General features: G+C 36.8%; 1 pseudogene across 1 annotated transcript in view; it reads left to right on the top strand.

Moving 5' to 3' along the window:
- Positions 1-14,620, top strand: part of LOC118196816 (hydroxymethylglutaryl-CoA synthase 1-like) — a 119,283-nt pseudogene that overhangs the window by 14,891 nt on the left and 89,772 nt on the right. The window lies entirely within an intron of this gene.

Below are 14,620 nucleotides of genomic sequence, written 5' to 3' on the forward strand. Positions count from 1 at the left end.
TGTATACGAAAAAATGGAAAATACACCCTTATTTGTGACCATCAATACCCTTCATATGATCGAATGTTATAGAAGCCGCATAACCGGTATAATGGTTAGCGTCGCTGACTGCAATGCTGAAAGGCGCGGGTTCGAATCCCGGAGAAGGCATAAATGTTTGTTAGGATGGTTAGTGTGTGTTAACCTTTCATTCTCCAGGATGTGTAATTCTTTTATTACTAAACTAAATATTTACATATAGTTCAGGAATATCCGTCACCTCTTTCCCATTCTCTAAACTCCCCGATTCTCCATTACAGTCGTGTGCTCTATATCGTCTCATTTCATGTTTGTGCAGTGTCTGTGTGGCATGGCAATAGGCGGCGAGTCGAAAGTCCTCTCGCGTCGTTTCGACTCGTCCCCCCTGGGTAACACCCAGCATTTCTTATTTTCTGAATAAAATCCTCAATGACAACATTTACTTTTTTACACAATTTGTGAACTTTAGGAACACTTCTACTTATAAAGTTTCCACTCCCATGCTGGAGACAAACACCTTCCATGTCAAAGAGAATATATCTGTGGTCGCTGAGAGATTCTTCTTGACAAACCTCATACTTATAATCATTAATATCCAATGATCTTGAACCTAACACAAGGTCCGTCCAACCCTGTCCAACTGAAGATGAAAAAGTTGGGGTAAAATCTTGAATATTAAAAAGCACCAAATTCTTAGATGAAATAAAATCAAATAATAAAATCCCACGTGCATCTGTATAACCAGCCCCCCCCCCAACTAAAATGCTTACAATTAAAATCACCAAAAACTAAAAATTTATCATGAGTATCTAAAACATTTTCCAATTTATACAAATTAATAGAAATATCTTCAGCTGGAGAGAAATAAATAGACACCAATCCATATTCTTGATCACCCAGCACAGCAGAAATACTGGTAACAACGTCAGTCTCGAAATCTACAACAAAATCTATATCTTGATTGACGACAATAATGGCAATCCTTCCCCCATAACAAGCAACGACTCTCCAACTTTTATTAACATAGGCCTCTCTACCCCTAATTAAATATGGCTCCTGCAGCAAGATGATATCAGGCAAGACTCCCACAATTTCCTGGATAACAGAGAGCTGGGCAGCAGCGATGGCACAATGATTCAAATTAATACTAATCACATGCATTAAGATAAATACTTCAATAAACAATTTCAGTATAAAAACTATAAATATTAAAAGCAACAGATAAGACACACAGAGACAAAAACAGAACCGCAAATCACAAGATAAAATAAGCCTATTTACAAAAACACATAGATCCAAGTTAAAAACAATTTAAAATCAAATACAATTACTATAATCAATATCCAAATGATTCTTAATAAAGTTCACTTCTCTGATACATGTTGGACAGTTTTTATCCATTGCATGATGCGAGGCATTAAGATCTAAACCAAATTTTTCATTACAAGAAAAACAGTTAATACATTTGAATCCCTCACTCTTTCTATCACAAGAAGCTGCTAAATGATTTCCAGTGCATATTGCACAGCATACTTTCGAGTTACAAAACTTTCTTGAATGACCATAGGATAAACACAAAGAACATTGTCTAAATCGCAAAAATAATTTCACTGAGTACGATTTCCAACCCAAAGAAAGTCTCTGTTCCTCCAAAAATTCTTTATGACACAACGAATTGATGGAGAAAACTCTATGTGAAGATCCCTTAGATCCTTTAACAGGAATATCAAATAAAGACTTAACACATTCATTATTACAATTACAATCGCGTTTAAAAGCATCTATTATACTTTCATTCGTTACCGAAGAGCCAACACCATAAACAATTACACGTGGTTTAATAAAACGTCTACGTCTCGGCTTAATAAACTTTCTAAGACTCTCTTTTTTCTCAATAGCACACTCAAGTCTCTGCACCTCTTCACGACTACCCAATTTAAGTAAAAAATCACCATTTTTCTCTCCTGATAGACTTTTTAATCTTGGTTTTAAGATCTTCCGGTCTAATCATACTGCTAATTTCGTTGAAGGCATCAATGTTTTCATCAATTGGTTTTAAAATAATTTCATCCAGACCATCAACTTTCGCAATCGGTTCCGTAACACGACCAGGGACAACATTATTTCTATTACAGCAAGATCTTTTCACAATCATATCTTTAAGATCAGCAATTTCCTCTCTAACGTACTTAAGTTCTTGTCTGTTATTACGAAGAGCATCAGCCTCGACTAAATGAACCGCCTGAGCAGATGCAAGCAAAAGAATCCTGTCTAACCCGGCAGTAAGTCTATCAGGCAACGTAACCGCGATCTTCTTTTGACTTCTAATTTTATCCACTATTCCATGTAACTCTCGCACAATAGTCATAATATCATTGGCTCCATCTATAACAATTTCTGATACATCCTCTTCTCGAGGATGAGCACCAACAGAACTAGGAACAGATTCTGATTCATGCATCCTACAACGGTATCAATTCTTTAACATACAAAATTCCTTCCAAAACAATTCACCAAATATACCAGTTATAATACTTACAAAATTATCCAAAATACATTAAAATATCAATACATGCGGTCTGTTTTCATACAAATACTTAATTACACATAATAAGAACACAAAATATTTACAATAAAATATCTTAAAATTCAATAAGAACAGTTAAAATAGATATTTACAAAAGTTCTGCACAATACCAGCAAAATAAAATTAAAAGTCACCCCCAAAACGCTCAAAAATTTCTATAAAATCAAATAAACATAATATCACAAAACAAGCCAGCCAAATAGTCTTAAAATAATTTTTAAAGTTTTTCCCACAATTTTATCTGGAAAATTGAACAATTTGTCCAACGAGTGGAAGATGAAAATTGTGGTGCACCAAAAAATTTTCACACATCCTCCTTTCGGCGGGCAGAAAAACTCAAAAAACCGATACACCACATGACTCAAGTCACTTTAACACTAAGATGTTCAACTATCAACAAATATCCGCCTCGTTAGGCCTAGCTACACTCAAAAAGTTTAAGTTCAAATAGCTAATAAAATATGCATCCAAACACTATGCTTTTAAATATACAGGTAACACAAGTTATAAAGAGTCAAAATCAATCATCAAAAGTAATTTGCACAATATATGCATAAAGATAGAGACCAAAAAGTATTTATCGTATGCAAATGAGGAAGCAATCCAACATCAAACTTTAAAATCTTCACATCTTGCAAAATAAAGCTTCAAATTCAAAAATAATCACTGAAACACAAACCGGAACACATATAGATCAGAAATAAAGCATCTTCGTTCACTAATCTCACAAATTAACTAAGATATAAGCGTTTTAATAGCGAGCTAACCAAACACCACACAACATGGATACCAGCCACCACAACCAATTGGTGTGGTGGCTGGGTGCTTTTCAGGTGTTCCCCCCTGGGTGCTTTTCATCGAAATACGGGGTGGTGGAACTGAGCTAAATCTCACTGACACAAGTAGGGTGCTCAAGGGTGTTGCAAAAGAAAGGCGTATCTTGCGCTCCTTGCCACGAGAAATTTCGGGGGCTTGGGCTGATGTTGCTGTCAGACAAGCGAGCATCACGAACAACATCACAATAAAAAACTTAAGAAGAAAATCTGAAAGGTTTCAGATTTTAAATTACGTCCAAAGGGGCGTTTTTATAACATTTTGTGTGTTACCTTTATTTATTAAATATCATATTCTTCGCACTCAAACCATAAAATTCAGTTCAAGACGAATACCGCAAAATAATTTTAAATGGAATTTAATAATTCTATCTTTAGAATTTCCGATACACAGTCTCGTGCTCTGGAGATAAAAAATTTTCCGTACAACGTTGCCATTGCTTGCTTAGAAATCCTTGAGTTTGTTAGTGAAAAATTCGTTAAAGTTTTACAAAATATGAAATCGATAATAAAACGAATTCCAAATTTTAAATTAGGGTTTCCAAATGCCCGCCCATATTTGGTGGAGGATTATGTTATTCAAAATTTTATGGCTCTAGGTTCCGTTTTTTTATCCCAACGCGAGAGAAACATACATACATTTATGCATATTCTTCATTATTCAATTTCTTCAAATATAATACTGGGCGATAATATTGGGTGGCAACAGTTTGAAAAGTGACGCGGACATTCAGAGTGATTCGACGCAAAATCGCAAAACGAAATCAATAATCCCTCAGGGACAAAGCCTCTTTAGACTAAAAATGTTATAGAATGAATTTTTCAAGCCGAAGTAATTTTTTCGATAGAGATCAAAATAAAACATAATAATTGTGAAATGACTGAAAAATGTCACCGAGTAAGGGATTAAGTAAACTAACATCTTTGTTTTTACTTTAGTTTACCATTTAAAAACTAAACACAAAAGCGAGATTTTGTTTAGTTTGGGGCAGACTTTTATGAGCTCTGTTGATTTTCAGAACGATCAGACATAGGTTTCTCTTCTTCAGAGACAAGACGATGACAGAAGATATCTATATTATTATTTGTTGTTACTTACGTATTCCTTCCAAAGGAACTATACGGACGGCAGGGATGCTTTCGTGGAGGACTTTTTAAGAAAAACGTGCCCGTAGTAAGACGTTACACATGGAGAAAACCCGGAAAACGCCCATGCAACTAGCCCGTTATTGGAATTCGAACCTCGAACCGAACTACCAGTGCTCAGGGCCTTTACCGCTCAACAGCTGGTGGGCCCCCAAGGACCAGTAAAGGCCAAGTCAGAAAATTAATCAAGAGCTAAATAAATAAACAAAAATAAAATGTAAATTAAACATGGTAGAGATTGTTTAATAATCTAATTTACTCTGAACATTGCATTCTACATGAAAAACCAGATACATATTTCTATTAAAAGAATCGAAGGCGATACTCGTGAGGAGCTTCCTAAAGCAAGCGAACTAGCCGATTAAGCGTTAGTTAAATAAAAACTTTTATCACAAAGCAGATTCAATTATAAAAATATTTGCGGCAACACAAACTTTCTGGTTACTAGTTCCTGAAGCAGCTGTATTATGTAGTCAGCTGTAAAATGTTGGAGGTAATTGCTTTTAAAAGAAATAAGTTATCTCAATTCTTGCAACAATAACGCATTCGAAGGTCTTAAGGTCTTTATGGTGTACAAGCCCCCTTGAAAGAGATGATTCTGATGAAGAGGGACTTTATTTGCCCTCGAAACCGATAGGGTACCACATGTTGTTGCCTCACTTTAATGATTTACTTGAGGCATGTTTATCTTTTGTTTTTATTTTGAAAATGTTCTCGTCCTCAATTTGTCGGACAATGTGCTGTAACGAAAGCTTTCAGAGTGAGGCGAGTCCACGCGAAAACAACGGAGACGCCGGTCATATCTCCGGCGAGAGGAGGCCAAGTTCACGCCTCGAGTATCCTTGCGCGCGTCCTTGCCTGATGACAGACAGGTTTGGCTCCGCCGCATTAACCCACTTTCTGTTACACAATGACGGCATCAGAACTCGCTTTCTTCGAAACGCGAGTTTTCTTTTAACTTTCTTCCTCACGAGGCTTCATTTTTTTAACAATTTTTTTTTTTTTTTTTCTCTTTCAGACCGGCTGGATCTTCCCGTCGAAGTGAAAGGAGGCTGCATGGGTAAGTATCCATCGGTACTTCCCGAAATGGAACCGTTTTCCCAATTCTTCCTCAATCAATTTTACTTTTTACTTCTTTTCTTTGCCCACCAGCGGCCGAGCGGTAACGTCGCTGAACACTGGTAGTTCGGTCCGAGGTTCGAATCTCGCGAACGGGCTGGCTGCATGGGTGTTTTTGTGGTTTTCCCCATGTGTTACGTGTATACGAGCCAGTTTCCCTTAAAAAGTCCTCCACGAAGGCATCCCTCCCTTAAGGCAGATGGCCCTCGAGTGCTTTACCGTAATCTTATAAACCAAATCTTCTTTTCTTTTTTACTTTTCTCCTTTTCTTACTTTTTAATTTTTTTACACCCTTTCTTCTTTTTTTTTTTTTTTTTCTTTTTGTTCTTTTTTTTTTTTTACATTTCTTCTTTTTACCTTTCTTTTTTTCTACTTTTTCTTCTTTTTCTTTTACCTTTCTTCTTTTTTACTTTTTCTTCTTTTTTAACCTTTCTTTTTTTACTTTTCTTCCTTTGTTTTTTTTTACCCACCTTTACTTTTTCTTTTCGTTTTTACCATTTTTATAACCCCTTCTGCATTTTTACATTTTCTTCTTTCTACCTTTTTACTTTTTCTTCTTTTTGTAACCTTTCTTCTTTTTACTTTTTCTTCTTTTTTAACCTTTCTTCTTTTTTTACATTTTCTTCTCTTTTTACCTTTATTAATGCAGAAATTACAAAAGATTCTTTCATTGAGATAAATTCGGCGTCTCTTTAAATTGGTGAGACATCGCCAAGTTCGTGATTGTTTTAACGACTAATTTTTGTCGCCAAACTTGGCGACCATTTCGCGGCATTTTGATCCGGTCCCTGTATAACAATAATTGTAAAGTAGTAATTGTTCCCTATACAGGGTGTATCAATACAGCGGTGACAAACTTTCAGGAGAGATAGAATACACCTAGAAATGGGAAATCACATGTCAATGCATGGTCGGAAACGCTTTCCTGGTGTGACAAAAGTCAAATAAAAAGGACACGAACGGGGTGAGAAATAAAGCTTGTATTTTAGAGTACAAGTGGTAGAGAAGGCAAGTACAAGAGTAGAAAAAGCAACACAAAGAGAAAACGATCATCATCAAAGGTGGTGTGCGAAATTACAACTCGGACCGTGATGCAGAAACCGTGCGTCATGCATCTTCCATGGGATCTTCTATTCGTGATGCAGATCTTCCATGCACCAGCGAAGTGAAGCTTGCATCACGGTCCAGAATCGTAATTTCGAACATCTTCTTTAATGACGATCGTTGTTTGTTTTTGTTCTTATTTGTAGGCTTCTGCTGTACAAAACATAATAAAACATGTTTAGTCTCAGTGTTTGTGTCTTCCTTTTTTGCGTTTTGTGTCGTTACTACCGCGCCAGGAAAGCGTTTCCGACACGCATTGCTATGTGGTTTCCCATCGTCTAGGTGTATCCTATCTCTCCTGAAAGTTTTTCGGTGACAAACTTTAAATTTGAGAACGTAAGAAAATAAGACTACTAGCTAACTAAATTTAAATAAGAGCTAAACTCGAATACTTAACACAAATGAATAGCACTAAGAGTGGCCTTTCATATTATTATGTATTATAATGTATGTAGTACGCAAACTGCGGAAAACTACAGTACGTCTTTAGCCTTCAAGAGCACTAAAACCTCTGGCCATAAAGGCGGACAGCAACTGATTGAAAGCTCGTGTGAAATACAGTGACAAAGAGACTCACTCTCCCTCCTAACTCCGTTCTTGGCAAAAAGCCACAACTTAAATACTTAAGGGAACTCGTACACTTTAAAACCTTACTTATCTTTGAATCGTACACTTATCTTTGAATATGTAACTGTTGCAAGAATTGGAATAACTTATTTATTTTAAAAGCAATTACTTCCAACGTTTTACAGCTGACTCCATAATATAGCTGCTTACTTAAATAGTAATCAGAAAGTTTGTGTTGCCGTAAATATTTTTATAATTTAATCCGCTTTGTGACAAAATGTTTCGTTATGTTTCGGCCTTGTGAGCACAGTTTAAAACATTCTGTAGCATAATTTAATTCCATGTATAATATATAGGTTTTATAGCATTTGAAAACTACTGTGGACCAAAAATTCTCAGAATTTCATGTTAGATTTTTATTTTATTTGGAGTTGAGTTTATAAAATGCATTGTAATAAAAAAACTTGTAATGTTTTTGCGCCTAAAAATTTTTAATATTAAAATATTTATTAGATTTTTGCTTCAGTTAGAAAATAGTGCCCTTATAAAGAATTCTATCCAATTTCAAGTATGTACCATTAGTGATTTTTAAAATATCCTGCGCGCAAGGTGGAAACATGACGAAAAATTTTGTCACAAAGCGGATTAAATTACAAAAATATTTGTGGCAACACAAACTTTCCAGTAACTAGTTTCCAAAGCAGCTATATTATGTAGTCATCTGTAAGAAGTTGGAAGTAATTTCTTTTAAAATAAATAAAATATAACAATTCTTGCAACAGTCACATATTCGAAGATCATATAAGGGGTTTAAGGTGTATGAGCCCCCTTAAGCGTTAGCAAGCGCAATTTGCATAAACAGATTAACGCGTTTATTCTGGCCGGAAGTGGAAAATAAGAGAGGACAGTAAAGTTTTGAAATAAAATAAACGTTAGTCAAACTTTAGATCCTTATATACATAATTTTATGCCTTCCAATAATTTCGACAAATGAAAGGTATTAGGGATTTCTCGGCGGCCGGGGGAAAACTATGTAAGTCCGGAGATAGTATCAGTTCGAGGTAGCAGCTGTTAGTTCAGGGTTGAATTCTGAGTAATGAGATATCCGTAAGAGTATCGCCTTTCAAATGTGCTTTGTACTTGCTCTGTAATTAACGTTCTTAGTAGTTCAAAGTGTAATTGCCGATTGTATTCTGTGATGCTGAGGGGAGCGGTACCAGTATTTTTGTGGGAAGTTCCAGAACTGTTAAGTATTTCATTTTGTAAAATAAAATTTATCAAACTATCATGAAATCTCTTAACAGTTTTTGATGGGTTCTGTCTTGGCGAAATCTCCATCATAAAGGTGAAGCACCTTTCCGCAGCTGGACCAGTATTTAGCAAGGTTGCCTTGACATAAATGGGCCGGCACCCTTACGAAGTCCGTACCATTAATGAGTTCAGTTTTTCTTGAAGAAAGCAACTTTCATCGAAATGTTGGTTCTGTTATATCAGAGCGTTTTTGTGTCAAGACAGTGGGACTATTAAGAGTTTCAGCGAAATCCCCTTATAAAGGTACGAGCACCGTTATAAACTGCAAAGTATAACCTGAAGAAGCCTCTTTTCGTCGAGGTGCCGGCACATTTATAGTGGCGTCTTTCTTGGTGAGCGTTGCTTTGAAGAACAAAGTGAATAATCGCGTATTGGAAAAAAGGTGCCTCCTGGCAGCTCTATAAAAGAATACCAATAGAATAATCAAAGAACCGATTCAGTTTCTTTGCCTCAATGAATCCATGGTTGTTTGTTTGACTGTGTGACACAACAGATCTCTTAAAGTATTGTTACGAAATGTCCAGCCGCGGTAAGATAGCTTCCCCGCAAAGCAGGTTAAGGGTTGCCAGAAAAGGGCAAGGGTATGCAGGGTTGCCACATTGGGTGAGAAATCGGCTATTTGGCGACAAAATGGGCGATATGCTTTAGACAGATGGAGAACCTTCTGGAACAAGTTCTTATCGGTTTGGCCCAGAATGTTCTCCAACGCAAGCCAAAAGCTGTATAAACCCTGCTGAGAGTCAGTGCCTAGTCGAGTCAGCTAAGAGTCAGTGATCGAGTGTCTCGTATTCTAGTGTCCAGTTGGTCGTCGAGTGCATCGAGAGAGTCTCTTAGTGTATCGCGAGTTAGTGCATCCCCGAGTTTTATCTTAGAGTGTGCTGAGCTCCGAGAACGACGGAACCGAGTCGGGAGCTGTACTTCAGTGTATCGTTGATTGCATCGCGAGTTGTAGCGTGGAGAGTCTCGAGCAGAGTCGGGAGCTGTACTCTAGTGCTCTGCTGTGAAGCTGTCTTCACCTTTACAGCCTGATAACCTGAAGGCTGCGTGTTTATAGTAGTTCTTCGATGATTGTAGGCGTGATTTTGGAGCTGTCCTGAGTAATACTGACTAATAAATTGTGTTTCGATACTTTATCAAATGTCGTCGTTATTCAGTCCAAATCCACGAACCCGTACGTACATAGAAACGTAACAATATTTTCCCTTTTCTTATGCTGTGGCAGAGGTGTGCTTGCAGTTTTTACACAGACTGCCCACGTGTAGCTCTATTGATGTTACCTGCATTTGTTTCTGTATTTTGCTTTTGTTGCCACATGCATTGAGAAAGTTTTTTTTTTCACTTGAATACGTTACTCTGAACGACGTTAAAATGTCTACAGCTGTGCGAGAAGCTTCCAGGTATTCTGCATGGATCTACTGTGTTAACTTTAGGAGCTGCTCTTGCTTAAATATAGGTTGTGGGCAACTATCTGAATGTTGGCCTTCATTGTTGGCCATCATTGTTAGCGTTCGTTGGCAACCATCTGATTGTGAGCCTTCATTGCTGGCCACCATTGTTGGTCTTCGTTGACAAACATCTGATTGTTGGCTTTCATTGGCAACATTCTCATTGTTGGCCGCTATTGCAGATCTTCGTTGGCAACCATCTAATTGTTGGCCTTCGTTGGAAACTATTTCATTGTTGGCCTTCGTTGGCAACCATCTGATTGTTAGCCATCATTGCTGGTCTTCGTTGGCAAAAATCTGATTGTTAGCCTTCATTGTTGGCCATCATCTGATTTATCGTAGTATTTAAAACAGATTTTTTTTTGTAACTATCCTAGTTTTTTACTCTCGGAAATATCCTTTTAAAAGTTTTGGCCCATTTTCAAATTTTACTTACATATGCTGTCCCATAAGAAAAGAAAGAAAATTCAAGATAAATTATATTAAAGTTTAATTTGAAGAATGCATTGCATAAAGATGACTATAAATATTTTTCTACTATTCAAAATATAAAATATAACCTGATTTGCGTTGCGGTGAAGACAACGGAAAGGAGAAGTTACAGAAAAGACTTAATCAAAATAAATATTTAGTTAATGTAAAATACTTCACAATTTTTTATGCTTCAGGTTGTCAGACTGTTGTTATCCATGTAGCCAGAAACTTTTACTTAATTTTACGCATGCAAAAATGCTTCTTCAAACAGCTGTTTGCTGTTGGATGACGCATCTGTACAGCGAGACTGAGGCGACAGCAAAAACACTACTGTCTTTATTTTAATCCCGACCGAACTAGCTTAGGTTATTGAACCCTTGTAATAATTAGTATGCGATACGATATTAGGTAGTTGTTTCCATCTAATGATTTATCTTCTACTACTCATTAAATTACCCATACGAAATACGAAATACTTTTTCAGTATTTTCTTTCATTTAACAACGTGAAAGACGTCAGTTAATAAAATTCGATTTGCAGTACAATACAAAGTCCAAGATCCGGACTCGTCGGGACTTTGGCGGGCGATTCCAGATTTGGGATTTTTCCGGATATTAGATCATCAGTTTAAATCTGGTAAGTTGGCATGTAGAAATTATAAAATTTAAAGAACAGCAATGTTGCAAATTTTTTTTTAAATGAGCCTATCTTTAGAATTTCCAATGCACAGTTCCGCTCTCTGGAGATAAAAAGGTTTCCTCCCCCCCCCCGTACAGTGTTACCATTGTTCGCTTTGAAACCCTTGAGTTTGTTAATCAAAAATTCGTTAAAGTTTTTACAAAATATGAAATCGATAATAAAACAAATTTCAAATTTGGGCTTCCAAACGACCCTATTCGCAGTAGGATTACGTCATTCAAATCTGAATGGCTCTAGGTACCATTGTTTTATCCCATTGCGAGAAACGTAACATACATATATTTGTGCAGTATCTTCAAATATAATACAGGGTGATAGTATTTGGTGGCAACGATTGGAAAAGTGATACAGCCTTTTAAAGTTTTCAACGCAAAATCGCAAAACGAAAACTATACTCCTTGAGGAAAAAAGCCCCTTGGGACTACAAATATGAAATCGTGATTTATGAAATAATGAAACATCTATGATCTAGAGGGTATCAAAATGTACAAGAAAAGCTTAATATTTATATATTTACTTTATTAAACATTTCTTTGAATGTAAATTGTTTAAGTTGCTTTTTTTTTTGTACTAATACTTTCTCTTCAATTCTGTAGACAGACATTATTTCTTGTTCAATTCCGAAGTTCTATTGTTCAAGTCCTGTAATTGCCGGGTCAAGAATTCCGACTAATTTGTCAATCGAAATTTTTTCGTTTCCAGTAACCTCTATGACACTTTCTTCACTACTGGTAGTGGTATTTTCTAGATGTAGAATCATATTACAGATTTCGGCGTCCGTTAATTATTAATGATTGGAACATTGCCATCGCAATGAAAAACTTTTGTTAAATCATCTTCGCTTATTACCACTTCGCCACATTTCTTTACAAAATCCATTAATTGGAAAAACAAGTACGGAGCCAAATTTTTGGTCACACAAATTTATGCTAAAATGATTTTTTTTTCGATAACGAGGTATTTTATTCAGTACCGACGTGAAATTATGAATCCGAATTCTCCGCACGCTTTCTTACGGGAAAAAAGTCAAATGCGCGCGAGTAAAGCATTAAAACACTTTTCTAAAATGCTTTGCTGGTGGCTTTATAAGGTATTTCTCTCGCCTTCGTAGCATTCCTTCGTGGTGTAATGGTCAGCACGCTTGACGCGTATTCGAGAGGTCCGTGGTTCGAGTCCTGGCGAGGGCATTGCTCATTTTTCATTTCTTCTGCTTCGAAAAGAAAAACTCCTTATGTCCCTACAGTGGCGCCCGAACAGAGACAAAAAGGTGGTGAATGATGATTTTTCACCACCAGGATTTGTCGATTGGGTCCCCTAAACCCCAGTTGTCCTTTAAAATGGGGAGTATATAAGGTATTTCTCCCGCCTTCTTAGCATGCCTTCGTGGTGTAGTGGTCAGCACGGTTGACGCGTATTGGAAAGGTTCGTGGTTCGAGTCCCGGCGAGGCATTGCTCATTTTTCATGTCTCCTGCTTCGGGGGAAAAAAACTTATTGTCTATACAGCTTTACGGTCCGGAGTTTAGATCATTCCGGGTATTGGAGGTCCGGATTACGGACTTTGTACTGTACTACACAGAACTCGGCTAATATCATCATTCGTGTATTGTTATCGAATCGCCGTAATTCTGCCCGTTTGTATACAAAAACCTGAAAAATACGTCGCGATCATCAAAATATTATCGAATAATTCTTCTGAAACAGAAGCAAAGTCGCCAAATAAGTCAAAATGGATCATACAAATTGCAAAGTGACGGAGAAATATCGCGAAGTGAGGGAATAAATCGCTAAATAGCTTGTTTTCCATTTTAGTCCATTTAGGGCTTATTTCTGACCTTAAGATTGGATAGAAAGGTAGTCTTAGTTTGGCGTAGATTTCGAATAATTTTATTTATTTTTTATTATTTATTTTTGGGTGACAGAAGCTGGTCCCTGTTTTTCAGAAGCAACCCCCCCCCCCAAAAAAAAAAAAAATTCCCCAGATATTTGTTTACCCTTCTTTTGTAAAAAGAAATCTCCGGAAAGTATTTACGAAAAACTAACGTTACTTTATTACCTAATTACAATTTTTACACTGGAATGTTCTCTTTCAGTGAATAAAGGCTGCTCTTCGAGTGTTAAGGTTACTGCATATTATTGTGTTAAGATTAGGGGTACTGCATATTACTGTGTTAAGATTAGGGGTACTGCATATTATTCTGTTAAGATTAGGACTACTGCAAATCATTTCCAGAAATGTTTTGAACTCATTGAATCAGAACAAGAATGTTTTGGACTTTTGCATTTTCGTAATTAAAATTCTGTGAAAGTACTTATTTAAGTGTTTTTAGTTGTATTTATATTCAATTAGTAAGTTACACTGGTATTTTGAGGATATTTTTTCTCGTCGTATAATGTTATCATTTTGTTAATATTACCAAAATAGTCGTGGACAAAGGTTTTGTTGTTGTTGTGACTTATCTCGTTTGTTCAACAGTAACATGAGAAGAAGCCCACGAAATTCATTGTGGCAAGGAGAGTAAAAGATTGCACCTGTCATTGGCAAGAGCCTTGAACAGCATACAGGTGACAGTCCGACTTTGCTCATTTGTGCCCCCCCCTCATTTTGATGGAGAGCTTCCATGGAAGACGGGTCCGAGGATCTCCTACCTCTCTGACCTTATGACCAAACTCTCGAGAGGACTCTCGGCTCGCATCTGGAATATTCGACAACTTTGCCAAGCCGCCGATGGCTGTAAGTCGGCCTTCTCAATAAAGATGCCAGCACCTTTACGCGATTCGGCGATTCCTCGCCAAGACAGAAGCCATCATAAAGGTGCTCCGACGATAAAGGTTCTAGCACCTCGAAGGAAGGTAGTTTCTCCAAGTTAGAAACTGACCTTCATATTGGTTCTATTACACTGCGGGGGGGGATTGGATAGTTCTATATCTCCCGTTCTACTGGGCAGATTGACAAAATTCAAATTTCGTTTTGCATGTCTCGAGAGCGCGACTTAGGTTATATATTAGATTTATATATAGCGTAGTTCTAATATAGGTATTTTGACGCAAAATCGGACTTTTTCTGAAAGGACATGCCAGTTGTTTTCAATATTTCGATTCTACGACTCCAATTATGCCTAAATATTAAATTTTGTAAAATTTGGTGGGAATTTACGGAGAAATTCAAAAATTTATCTTGGCGTATTTTTTTTTCAGCGAAGAATTTACTTGGCGAATTTATACCAACCTAATTTTCCTTTCCTGTTTTGTATTGCTGACGAACGGGAAAAAAGTTATCGTTTTTACTTTCAAATAATTTCGACAAAGTGCGTAAGAC

This window comes from Stegodyphus dumicola, chromosome 2 (genome assembly GCF_044657685.1).
Source record: "Stegodyphus dumicola isolate Sdum_Otavi_A_Nest chromosome 2, ASM4465768v1".
Classification (NCBI taxonomy): Eukaryota; Metazoa; Arthropoda; class Arachnida; order Araneae; family Eresidae; genus Stegodyphus; species Stegodyphus dumicola.